The following is a 13,072-nucleotide window of genomic DNA, read 5'->3' as shown; positions in this document are numbered from 1 at the left end:
AGTGGAAGCGACGCCATTGAAAACCCAGTGACGTTGACAAATGGAGGTGAGCTTTGGATGAAAGAGAGCGACCCAAAGGGAGGTAACGCTGAGACGCTTCTTTACTGGAACAGAGCTCATCCATCTTGATCAAATGGAGGAGGGAGAAGGGACAGTGAACGGTCATCAAAGTTCGGACAACGGGAAACGGGAGAATCCTGGAGTGGACATAACAGTGAGAACAATAACCACGATGGTCGGCGTATCCTGTGTTTTGGGAACATGCCTTGTTTATTGCCGCCTATAACTGCTTTTTTTTCTCAATACCCTATCATAACTAAACATTCGAAAAATGCATATTAAGTGTTCTGCAAATCCAATGTATCATGTGTTTGGGCTTACACGCACCGGTTAATTATTGCTGCTGAGGTCCTGTTTTTTTCTCCAAATAGCTTATCATAACTAATCTTTCTTAAAATGCACACAGATTTTGAGTGTTTTACAAATCCTAGTTGCTTTCTGCTCGATCAAAGTTTCTTTTGTCACCATGCCCCGTTTATTGCTCTTCAGTATTTTTCTCTCAATACCGTATCATAAATTGAGTTTCTTAAAATGCAAGTAGATTTGTGTGTGTTCTACACATTCCATTCGCTTTCTGCACGAAGCAACGTTTCTGTAGTACTCAGAGTGCCGTCCCATTCAGTAGAAAGCTGCAGTGGTGGCCCTTGGTGAAAACAAATAGATGCAGAACAGATAATACAGTCTCCATCTGTGTAGCCGAGGATTAACATTTGAAGTCCACTTCAATATCATAATGATGTCTTTGATGTCCACATCAAACTTAGTTTTGGGAACTGTCATATCAGGTCAGTGTGTCCGGTTGTTCCTCGTCTAAGAGTATTCCAATTCCATATGTTTGTCATAATCTTCACGGTGTCCTAGAAAAAATATGATGGGGAAAAAAACATTGTGAGAGAAAGAATAAAACACTTGTCTACAAGAGAAACAGCATGTAGAGTTCCTTGACTGATGTTGAATGATAAGAGAGAGAGTGAGAGAGAGAGAGAGAGAGAGAGAGAGAGAGAGAGACAGAGACAGAGGCAGAGGCAGAGAGAGAGACTGTTGGGGCGTTGGGGAGGTGGGGGTCGGGGTGTTAGGCTGGGGTGCGCAGCACACGTTCATAGTACTCGCGATTCGTTTTCACCCACCCCAAATTAGACGGAACAAAACCCCACCACTGCCGCACAGCCTATGATTTGTCAGGCACAGCTCCAGTCACGGGGAAAATGAGGTGTCATAAATTGTATCATCTTCCAGACGAAACGCGCACGAGGCGCTACCTGAACCCTGTTATTTTGTCAACTCTTGTCGTATCGGCGACCATTTTGGAGCCAGGCGGCTTGAAACTCAATCGGCGTTGTCTTGTGGCCTGCTTTAAACTGGCTTACATGTACTGTGGGTTTACGGATTTGGGTTTGGTTTACTGTCTGGACGATAATCATTATGATGTAGTTTATGCTTTATGGCGTAGCTGCATGTGAAAATGTTAGTCGACAAAAGAAACTAATAGGATGGCTGTTAGATGTTGCTATTGTTGTTTTTGGTAGAGGTGCTGTAGCAGCTGTTTTGCTGTTGTTGTTGTGTTCGTTATTTTTGTTGTTGATGTTGTTGTTACAGCTGTATCTGTTGTTTCCATCGGCGATGCTGCTGCAGCTGTTAATGTTGACGATAATGCACGTAGATGTCGTGCCAGCAGCGGCTTACAATGTGCATTAACGCGTGGCATCAAGACTCTCATTAATTAGGCGAAGTCAGTCGAAGACACAAACTGGCTGCACAGAGCTTTGGCACAGATTTTATAACAGGCCTTCGCAAAGTCGACTTTGGGCTCAATCAAGGATGGAATTTTCACGTCTGAAACTTTCTCTGACACCTGTTGAACAAGGCTAACGCCACGGCCTTTGGCCCTTCGCCACAAAACTGTCATGCCGGGTTTGATGATGCTTCCCAAAAATAGCCATTAATGAGCTCTGTTGTCCACCCCTCTCTGTAATTGTTTTTAAATTGTTTTAAGTGAGAACCCACAACAACAAGAAATTCCTACGAGGTAGGAAAAACACCCCCGTCAAAGGGAAATAACCTTCTCAGTTGGTGGCAGTGACTGAGTGAGAATGGTTATTTCCCTTTGACCATTAAGATGTTCCTCTATAAGTCCTTGTATAATTTTAATCCACCAATAACTCCCTAACCGTGTGTTTGACTGGTCCCAATGTTTGTAAGGACCGTCTCAGGAATGTATAGAACCTGTTCACCAAGTTTGGTGACGATCGGTCCGTTCATTCTTGAGATCTATATGCGAACACAAACAAACAAACAAACAAACAAACACATCGAGCGAAACCTATACACACCCCTATACCGGGGGTGTAATAACAGTCAGTCAGACCGAACTTATCTGCTACGCGTAGCAGATGAATATCTTTGCCTGCTCTTCCTCAGAATGCGTAAACGTTGCAAATCCATTTATCTCTTTCTTCATCCTCTCTTTTCTAAGTGCCCAATAAACTAACAGTTCCAGCATCGTAAAAGCGACACTTTTCGGACGATAACGGTCTGACCGGCTTCAAATGCATCAGGGGCAGGTAATCTGGTAGGACACCAGAAAGGAAAACAAGGGAGGCAACAAATCCGGCGCACATCGTAAACATGTCCCCGAAGACTAAAAATGGTTGCCGGCTGTCCAGAGTTGTGTGTGGTGAAGAATAAATTATACTGACCAGGTCTGACACTAAGCTACGATCTGATGAAGTTGTGTGTTCCGAGAGGAAGACATTTGCTTGGTCCCCCCGCGGGTTAGGGGGAAGAATTTACCCGATGCTCCCCAGCATGTCGTAAGAGGCGACTAACGGATTCTGTTTCTCCTTTTACCCTTGTTAAGTGTTTCTTGTATAGAATATAGTCAATTTTTGTAAAGATTTTAGTCAAGCAGTATGTAAGAAATGTTAAGTCCTTTGTACTGGAAACTTGCATTCTCCCAGTAAGGTAATATATTGTACCAGAGACATAGATAGAATGTATGTCTCTGATTGTACTACGTTGCAACCCCCTGGAGCAAATTTTTGATCAGTGCTTTTGTAAACAAGAAACAATTGACAAGTGGCTCTATCCCATCTCCCCCCTTTCCCCGTCGCGATATAACCTTCGTGGTTGAAAACGACGTTAAACACCAAATAAAGAAAGACATTTGCTTGGACTTGGCTGGTATGAGGCTGAGGCAAAGCTCTTCCGGGGCCACCGTAGCAGTCGAAAATCTGTGGATGAACTACGTTTCACTGATTTGTGTTCGTTCTGCTTGCAGGATGAACAGGGGTATATTGGTTGTAGTGACTCTTTGAAGTAGGATAACCTCGTCGGCATCTTGCATGCGAGATGTATCGACTTGTCAGTCTGTCTGCTTCAAAGACCACTGAGTCAACCTACTGAAAAATAACGTTTTGTTTTGTCAATAATGAAACGTTCCAATAACCTACAGTTCTTGTGTTTTGATTCTTCGAAGTTGTTTCAAATACTAGGGGCAACGGATTGGGTTTCTATTGGAGATGAACAATACGTGGCCTGTGTAATCAGAATTCACAAACAGACTGACGCACAGACAGGCATATACTATCAGGTTTATTAATATATCTCATGAATAAAGATCAGTTCTGCAAAATGATGTCCCTAATTAAAATTTTTGATAGCTTGCCATTCTTATTCTGTATTATGAATTTTGGAACGTTAGCAGTCTGTCTATTTTGGGATTTTTGATGTCCGTAACCATTCTATTGCCCATACAAAGCCCAAGACCGGGTGCAATTATTTGTGGCTATATCCATCATATCCATCTTATGCTGACCAACAGTCTTGATAATTCAGTCCTCAATTTGATCCTCACAAATCGGTGTATCGCCAGTGCTCCTGGCCTTTTCCCCAGCGGTCAGTTACTTCTTCTTTTCACGACGGTCGCTAGAAAATGACCAGGTTGGCCACAGACTCAGCAGGGAGACCCTCTCTCCCACCATAAATCAGAAGACATGCGATAGAACATGAGTTATGTTGTGGAAGGACTCCATTTCACACCAGTCGGATACTAGGATAGTGAAGGGGGGGGGGGGGGGGGGTGTTGGGGTCTTTATTCGCATTTTGGGGTATTACAGCCGTTTACTGTCCAGGCTTCGCGGGGGTGGCCTCAGAGTGCTGGACATTTGGTAATAGGTTTAGGGACGTTTGATGGGCGGGGATGTAGCTCAGTCGGTAGCGCGCTGGATTTGTATCCAGTTGGCCGCTGTCAGCGTGAGTTCGTCCCCACGTTCGGCGAGAGATTTGTTTCTCAGAGTCAACTTTGTGTGCAGACTCTCCTCGGTGTCCGAACACCCCCCGTGTGTACACGCGCAAGCACAAGACCAAGTGCGCACGAAAAAGATCCTGTAATCCATGTCAGAGTTCGGTGGGTTATAGAAACACGAAAATACCCAGCATGCTTCTTCCAAAAACGGCGTATGGCTGCCTAAATGGCGGGGTAAAAAAACCGGTCATACACGTAAAATTCCACTCGTGCATAAAACACGAGTGTACGTGGGAGTTTCAGCCCACGAACGCAGAAGAAGAAGAAGAAGTGACGTTTGATGGTCAACATCTCGGTGAAAACTCCACGGAGTAGGTGATCAGTTTCGACTTAGGTCGCTAAGTGACGCTTTTCAATCAATCAATCAATGAGTCTGATATCGCGCATATTCCGTGGGTACAGTTCTAGGCGCTCTGCAGTGATGCCGTGTGAGATGAAATTTTATACGGCCAGTAGATTGCAGCCATTTCGGCGCATATTTACCTTTCCCGGCCTATTATTCCAAGTCACACGGGTATAGGTAGACAATTATTAACTGTGCCTAAGCAATTTTGCCAGGAAAGACCCTTTTGTCAATCGTGGGATCTTTAACGTGCACACCCAATGTAGTGTACACGGGGGGAGGTTCGGACACCGAAGAGAGTCTGCACACAAAGTTGACTCTGTGAAATAAATTTCCGCCGAACCTGGGATCGATCTCACGCTGACAGCGGCCAACTGAATACAAATCCAGCGCGCTACCAACTGAGCTATATCCCCCGCCCCGCTTTTGTAGGATGTATATGAAATCCTGGCCGAAATGGGAGTGGAGACAGAAAGAGACCTGTTGCCCCGCTCCTTGTTACCGGTTTAACCCCGAGTTAATTAAGTTTAGTTTACGACTTCACTCAAGTGACTGAGTGTGGGAGTCCAGGGGCATAGAGACTGCATAGATCGCGTTTTCCCTCTGGTTCTTATCTTTTTCAAGCGAATACTAACATGAATGCACTTAACGAGCCTTGACATTATTTGGTTAGTCCGTTAATTAATTCATCCATTGATTTGATTGTTCGCGCGAACGTTCGCTTGCTATCATTCGGTGGGTTGCCTGATCTTTTCAGTGAAGCATTGCCCCCAGGGTGTCAAACGTGTACGTGGGCTTCCATTTGTTTTGCACTGCTTGGTCTGTTAAATTAGTATGTATGTGATGCATTGCTTCTTTGCGAAAATGTTCGGGAATTGACATTTTCTGTCGGGTGTTCTTCATCCAAGTTTGCCACAAATCAAAGTGCTGCAAAACCAGTTCGGACATATGAAAACCTTTCTTGCACATTGCACCTAAAATCACAAGCATAAATAATCGCTACAGTCTTTCCAGATTGTATCATCACAGACACAAACCGCACCGACAAGCACAAGATCAAAAAGACTTGAGAGGGAAGGAAAAACAAGGGGCACCGCTTCACACCACTCTGTTAGACTTTTAACACGTACAGTCCGTCTGAAGACGGCCCCATGCAGAGTCCACGGAAAATACTTGCCGTCTAGTCAGCCATTTTATGATCTCGTTTTAGCAGGGGAAACAATTCCAGTCGGCTTGTCGTCGTCTTGGATCCGCGATCATTTAGCGGTTTCATTGGCTACCATTTCTAATAAAATGCCAGTGAAAAAGTCTCTAAACCCCCGTCGTTCGGCCTGTGCGTTGGGGTGGTCCTGCATTTAAAAGGATGTCTCATTTCTCTCCAGCCTTTAGGTGTAGTGTTGGTGGTGTCGTTTTTATTATTGGTGCTAAAATACTTGACCGGTGGTCAGATGTAAGGTCGTGAACTTCTGTTATGTTAATGCGCTGTTTATGAGGACGGCTACAGAAACGATTGGTGCTGGTTTGTGTTTGATCATTTGGGCGACTTGCTATATACAGTATAGCGAGTGCTGCGGGCAGCAGTCTGAACGGTTTGTGTTTGTACACAATGCTGCAATGTGTTCATCATGCTAGCGCTCGCTGCGTCGTCGTTGTTGTTGTTGTTGTTGTTGTATTTGTTGTTGTTGACTTTTTTGTTGTTGTTGTTGTATTTGTTGTTGTTGTTGTTATTCTTGTTGGTGTTGTCGTTTAGAATGTATTTGGAATTCATGACCTACCATTGTCACAACCGCTTGAGTAGTCATCCTAGCAAGAACCGAACACAATGAAGAACACTGCTTCCCATAGAATGCGGATTTTGATGTATTGCATATATGTCCTCGGGCACTTTCTTCACATTTCCTTCGTAAGACGCTTGAGTCATTTCTCCCGTCTCACCAAAGAGGGTAAAAGCAGAGACTCTTTCTCTGCTCTCATGCATCCTCTTTGGTCTCACCTTCACGTTGTCCCCCCCCTCCCTCTTACCCCCCCCCCCCCCTTGACCCCCCTCCCCCAACCCACCCGCTGGGTTCCTCAACAAGTGCTAACATTCTGATATATACTATCTAAACACAGAAATGCACTAAAATATAAGTGCTCATGTAAAAATGTATCATTAATGTGTATGGTACTGATAACTCGCATTAATACAAAAACGGTGTACAAAACAACACGAACAACTTAGCCTTAAAAATGCACTTTGGTAACTAACTACTGTTCATATCACCACCATATACACCTTCACATTAAATGTATATTAGCAGCTATTAGTATATTAGATAGTGATATGCTAAGATGAGAAGAATTTGTCTCTCTTTGCTCTCGAACAACCTTTTTGTCCTGCAACCTCGCTCCCACAGCCTACACCGCCCCTACCACCCCTCTATCCCCTCTTCCCCCCGTCCCCTCCCCACCTCAGTCAAAACCACAGGACTTCTGATTCTATCCAAACAAAGGGCAGATAGGGTTCACGTCAGCTACTTATTCACACAATATCGAAAGCGGATCTGTGCACGACACACATGTCAAGCCTGTGGGGGGCAAGGTAAGTGAAAGCTGAAAGAGGTAGGTAAAGCAGTGTGAGTTGGGGACTACAAAGAACCTACAAAGGACCTACCTACACACACTGGGGGTACACACGACGTTGGTAAGTCGCTTGGCAACCAGCACGCGCCGCGCCCGTGGCAGTGTATACACTGGAACATGTCTTGAAGTCTTCTGGTCCTTGTCAAGCTTCTTCTTCTTCTTGGCTTGACTTGCCGAACGGGGATCATGAAGACTGTACGTCCTTGTTAGATGCAGACACGCTGGTACAGTGGAACCCCCTTTTTAAGACCTCCATAAATCTGAGAATATCAGATCTTAATCAAAACTTGACTAAATGTAAAAAGGAGGGAGTCTTGAAACGGGGGTAAATTTACATAGGTTATAAACAGAAAGCTTGAGAAAAACAGGGTCTTAAAAGGGAGGGAGTCTTAGACAAGGGGGTCTTAAAATAGGGGTTCTGCTGTAGATGATTAGACCTATGCGAGATAGGGAGGACCTGCCACAACGGCTGCAGGTGGAGGTCTGAGAAGCTGCTAATCGATGCTTCTTTAACTAGTCTGTACATAAAACCAAATCTGTCAAAGTTCTTGTTAATTGAGTGCTTGTATTTGTGTCTGTATGACGTTTTTGGACATGTGTTCCACAGGCATTAAGACTCGTTTCTTGATGTTCTTGTTTTACGTTGTTGTTGTTGTTGGTGGTGGTGTTGTTGATGTTGTTGTTGTCGTTGGTGCTGCTGTTGTCGTTGTTGTTGGTGTTGTGGTTGTTGTGCCGGTTGTGGTGTTTTTTCTTCTTTCTGTATGTCTTTCACTTTCAGTTTTTTTTCCAACCCTGATTTAAGTTAGCGTGTCACAAGCATTTTCAAAAAACATTTGCTGGACTTATATCGGATTCAAGTAAACTACAACACACCTTTTTCATGCCTGTGACATGTGGCATCCAAACAGGTGCGCCTGTCACTTTTCAAGAAAACGACATTCACCGGAACACGCACGACACGCGTGAGGCCTTCCATTTTCTGCCCTTGTGAGTTCCAGTAAGTAAGATGTATGTATATCCCTGTCCACTGTTTACATAAGAGGACTTATTGCAACCACCCCCCCCCACCCCCCTGTCCCCACTCCTTCCGCTTCGCACTCTTACCTCAACCCACCCTCTGTCATTACCCAGTCAGAGCAAATTTCACCTGTTAGTCGTCCACCCGGATCAAATTAAGTTATGTGAGCCCTACTCGTGCGTCACGCTTCCTTTCTATTTCAAGGTGCATTCTTTGTAATCTAGGTGAGAGAACATTTACAGGCTCGGATTCGAAGAAAGTATGCCACATGACCCCTTACTGAGGATGGGTTTGACCACCATGTGTAAACGGGATGTAATTCGTTTATCCCAACAGCCAAAACGTGCTGGGCAAAACGAAACTGAAACACTTTTCGTTATTTCGTTTTTCGTTTTTTCTAGTTTTCCACTACGATTAGACGATGTTTTGATTTCCGGTTTTTTTCCTTTTTTTCTGACAATACTGCTGGAGGGTGTTTTTAGGGTTTCAATTATTATTTCTGGCCAGAGAAATCAAACTGGCCATATATATATGTACACGCATTCTCACATCCTTTTTTTTCGGCAACAAAAAGCTGCAGAGAAAATAGACCGCTCAAAACGTACTACTGCGTCACCTTCTTGCCAGCCCTCCAGCTTCACATGTCCTGTCTGCGGCACAGACTGTCGTTCGAGGATCGGGCTCTTCTGTCACACAAGGCGCTGCAGCACATCCACAGACTGACACTGGACGCAAATCCAAAAATCAGAATACAAGTCGCGTAAGGCAAAAATACAACATTTAGTCAAGTAGCTGTCGAACTCACAGAATGAAACTGAACGCAATGCAACGCAGCAAGACCGTATACTCGTAGCATCGTCAGTCGACCGCTCACGGCAAAGGCAGTGAAATTGACAAGAAGAGCGGGGTAGTACGTTGCGCTGAGAACGATAGCACGCTTTTCTGTACCTCTCTTCGTTTTAACTTTCTGAGCGTGTTTTTAATCCAAACATATCATATCTATATGTTTTTGGAATCAGGAACCGACAAGGAATAAAATGAAAGTGTTTTTAAAATTGATTTCGAAAATTTAATTTTGATAATAATTTTTATATATTTAATTTTCAGAGCTTGTTTTTAATCCAAATAAATTATAACATATTTATATGTTTTTGGAATCAGCAAATGATGGAGAATAAGATGAACGTAAATTTGGATCGTTTTATAAAAGAAATAATTTTTTTACAATTTTCAGATTTTTAATGACCAAAGTCATTAATTAATTTTTAAGCCACCACGCTGAAATGCAATACCGAAGTCCGGGCTTCGTCGAACAATACTTGACCAAAATTTCAACCAATTTGGTTGAAAAATGAGGGCGTGACAGTGCCGCCTCAACTTTCACGAAAAGCCGGATATGACGTCATCAAAGACATTTATCAAAAAAATGAAAAAAACGTATGGGGATATCATACACAGGAACTCTCATGTCAAATTTCATAAATATCGGTCCAGTAGTTTGGTCTGAATCGCTCTACACACACGCACACACACACACACACACACACACACACACACACACATACACACACACACACACACACACACACATACACCACGACCCTCGTCTCGATTCCCCCCTCGATGTTAAAACATTTAGTCATAACTTGACTAAATGTAAAAAAAAAAAACAAGAAATGTACAATCATTCATTCGCTCGGCTTCCTGGGGAGTGAGCGAAAACTGAAATCCATCAAGATAAGTTTATTGTGATATTTGTTTGTCTGTTCACTTGAAAGACCGTTGGGTCGACATATTTGTGACTCTAACGTAATTTTGTCAATAACATCGTTCTAACAACTTACTATTCTTGATTTTTTTATTCTGACACCGGACGCATCAAGCATCGTCTCACGAGACTACGCCATGCCAATGAATGATTATACCTTCAGTCAGGGGAAAACCAATACAGATGTGCACAGAATGTGACCTTTTAGACCCTTTCACATAAGTAACAGGTCTGTACAGTCGAGTTACGCTCGTGCCCATATTATACAGGCAGCTTCTGTGGAGATTTTGTGTCCGACCATTTGACCGTGACGACAAAAAGGTTAAATAAAGCGCTGACATGTAAGGTTTGCGGTCTTTTTTGGATAAGCGAGAAGGGCATGTTGCTACACTGCTTCTCCTCCAGCAAAATTAAATAACTCAAATGTGAGGCTGTATCTGATCAAAAGTCCTTCTTGCTAACACTTTGTTTCATTCACCTTCACCCCACCCTCCATCCAGCCCTAAAAGCAGGCACTCACACACAAACACACGTACACACAACGTGACACACACACACACACACACACTAACAAACGCGCGTGGGTGCGCGCACGTACCGTGGTACACAAGCACGTACGTAGACACGCACGTACACACGCACGTACACATTCACGCACATACACACTCACACACACACACACACACACAAAGACAGGTAAAGCGCGGCACTGTTTTATATTCAAAGCATGTTTCTTAAACCACCCCAGTAGGCCTACATAAGAAACATTCACAGTTTTTGACACATTTTCAAGACACTTGCACACTATTTTAAAATTGGTTTACCTCCTCGCCAACTTCAGTTTGCCTGGCTTCGACCGTATTTGCTCATTGTCAACCATTTCCATGCTGTAGCTGTGAGATCACTATAGTATAATACTATAGCCTTGAATTCTGTTATAGTTATTTTGCAGTTATACATGCATGTTTGGGCTTTGTGCATCTGTGCACAGGGATTGCATCAACGATATTTTCTGTCATTTGATTCACCCACACATGACACTTATAAAAGCAGACGTCTTTTGTTCCCATGTACACGATAACTTCGTAGTTGAAACGAATACGCCCTAACTGCATGTAACACATTCCAAGAATTCTCCTTTCACTGCGCTCTGCACAAAAAGAAGAGCGTACCTTATCTATTTACACCAGCTCCGATCACTGACGGCGGGGCAAGCAATGACTGAAGAAGCTTTTAACGGAGAGAGAGCAGTTTTGTGTTTTTGTTGTTGACAAGCTGCATTGCGTGCAGATTATACTTTGAATAGGCCGGCGAGACGAGCCTAGACACGTTTTACGCGCATTTGTCAAGTACACGAGACAGGCGGTTGACAGGGCTCGGCAGTAGATTCCCATTAATTTTCGTTTTCGTTGCATTTGAACGATTATGGATGATTAACGCGTGTTTAAACATTGCTTATTGTATGATCTTAATGTTGATGCATGCGCATAAACAGTATTCAACAAAATAGAGATGCAACCATATATGCTGCAGGGGACTACATTTTCGTTTGATTGATATGCGTACATACGTACGCACATGTGCATGTGTTTGTATTCGTGGCCTTGTATTTTGCGTTCTTGTATGTGTCTGTGAGTTTGTGCATGTCCTTCTGTATGTTACAATAAGTTACAAACCCCCCAAAAAAACTTTTCTAAAAATCCTTTTTATAATTATATAATTTATCCGACTATCTGCATAGCATATAGATTATGCTCTGATCAGCCTGTTCAGGGGCGGATCAGTTGCTTTGTAAGGGGGGGGCACTTTGAATCGAAAGTGAATGTGATAGGCGCGAAGCGCCCGAATTTGCTAGGGGGGTCCGGGGGCATGCCCCCCCGGAAATTTTTTTTGCCTAAAGAAGCAAAATGGTGCCATCTGGTGCCATTTGAACTTAGAAATGGTCATAGAATCAGCATAGAAAAATCTTTTTTTTTCTTCTTCTTTTTTTTTTCTTTTTTTCGGGGGGGGGGGGGCACGTGCCCCCTGTGGCCCCCCCCCCTCGTCCGCCCCTGCTGTTGGGCAACTTGAGGTAAGCGTATACACACGTGTTGCATGCATTTGTCAAACTATGGAGACAGCTTGTTTAGAGTTCGCTGTTTTGCATTCATACTATTTTTCACCAGACTGGCTTAAACTATTTATGATGGATTGTCGTGTGCCTAAATGTCGCTCATTTTAGAATGTTTATGTTATTGCACAAACATTCTTCCGCATATTAGCGATGCAATAATATAAGCAGGCAATTGGTGAGATTTGTATGCGTACACACGCGCCTTTGCATAACTATGCGTGGTTGTGTGTGTGTGTGTGTGTGTGTGTGTGTGTGTGTGTGTGTGTGTTGTGAGTGTAGGCGCGCGCGTGCGCACGTGTGTGTGTGTGTGTGTGTGTGTGTGTGTGTGCGTGCATGTGTGTCTCTGTCTCTCAGTCAGTATGCCTGTCTTTCTGCCTCTCTCTGTGTTTCTATCTCTGTCTGTCTGTCTGTCTGTCTGTCTGTCTGTCTGTCTCTCTCTCTCTCTCTCTCTCTCTCTCTCTCTCTCTCTCTCTCTCTCTCTCTCTCTCTTTCCTCGTTCATCTTACTATTGGGTAGTTCAAACAATCGGTTTATGTTAGTGTTTTTTTTAATTTTATGTTTTATTCATGTTCATATTTTCTGCTTGCGTTGTCTTATTTCACGCTTATAGCAGCGAAAAGTAAGCAGGTGAATTTGTGATGAATTGTCAGCATAATGGGGCTGACAGATGCAATTTGTTTAAGCCTTGTTAATGGTTTGTGTCAGCGAGAGAAATTAATGGGTTTACTAGGCTCGGACACGCGGAACAAAACTGTCTTGCGACGCAGACTTTGCTTATTGGAAATGAAAAACACAACAGAGGTGAAAGAGCTAGATAGAGAGAGAGCTAGAGCTAGAGAGAGCGA

Source organism: Littorina saxatilis, linkage group LG2 (assembly GCF_037325665.1).
Source record: "Littorina saxatilis isolate snail1 linkage group LG2, US_GU_Lsax_2.0, whole genome shotgun sequence".
In the NCBI taxonomy this organism is placed as follows: Eukaryota; Metazoa; Mollusca; class Gastropoda; order Littorinimorpha; family Littorinidae; genus Littorina; species Littorina saxatilis.
This window is presented reverse-complemented; position numbering follows the sequence as displayed.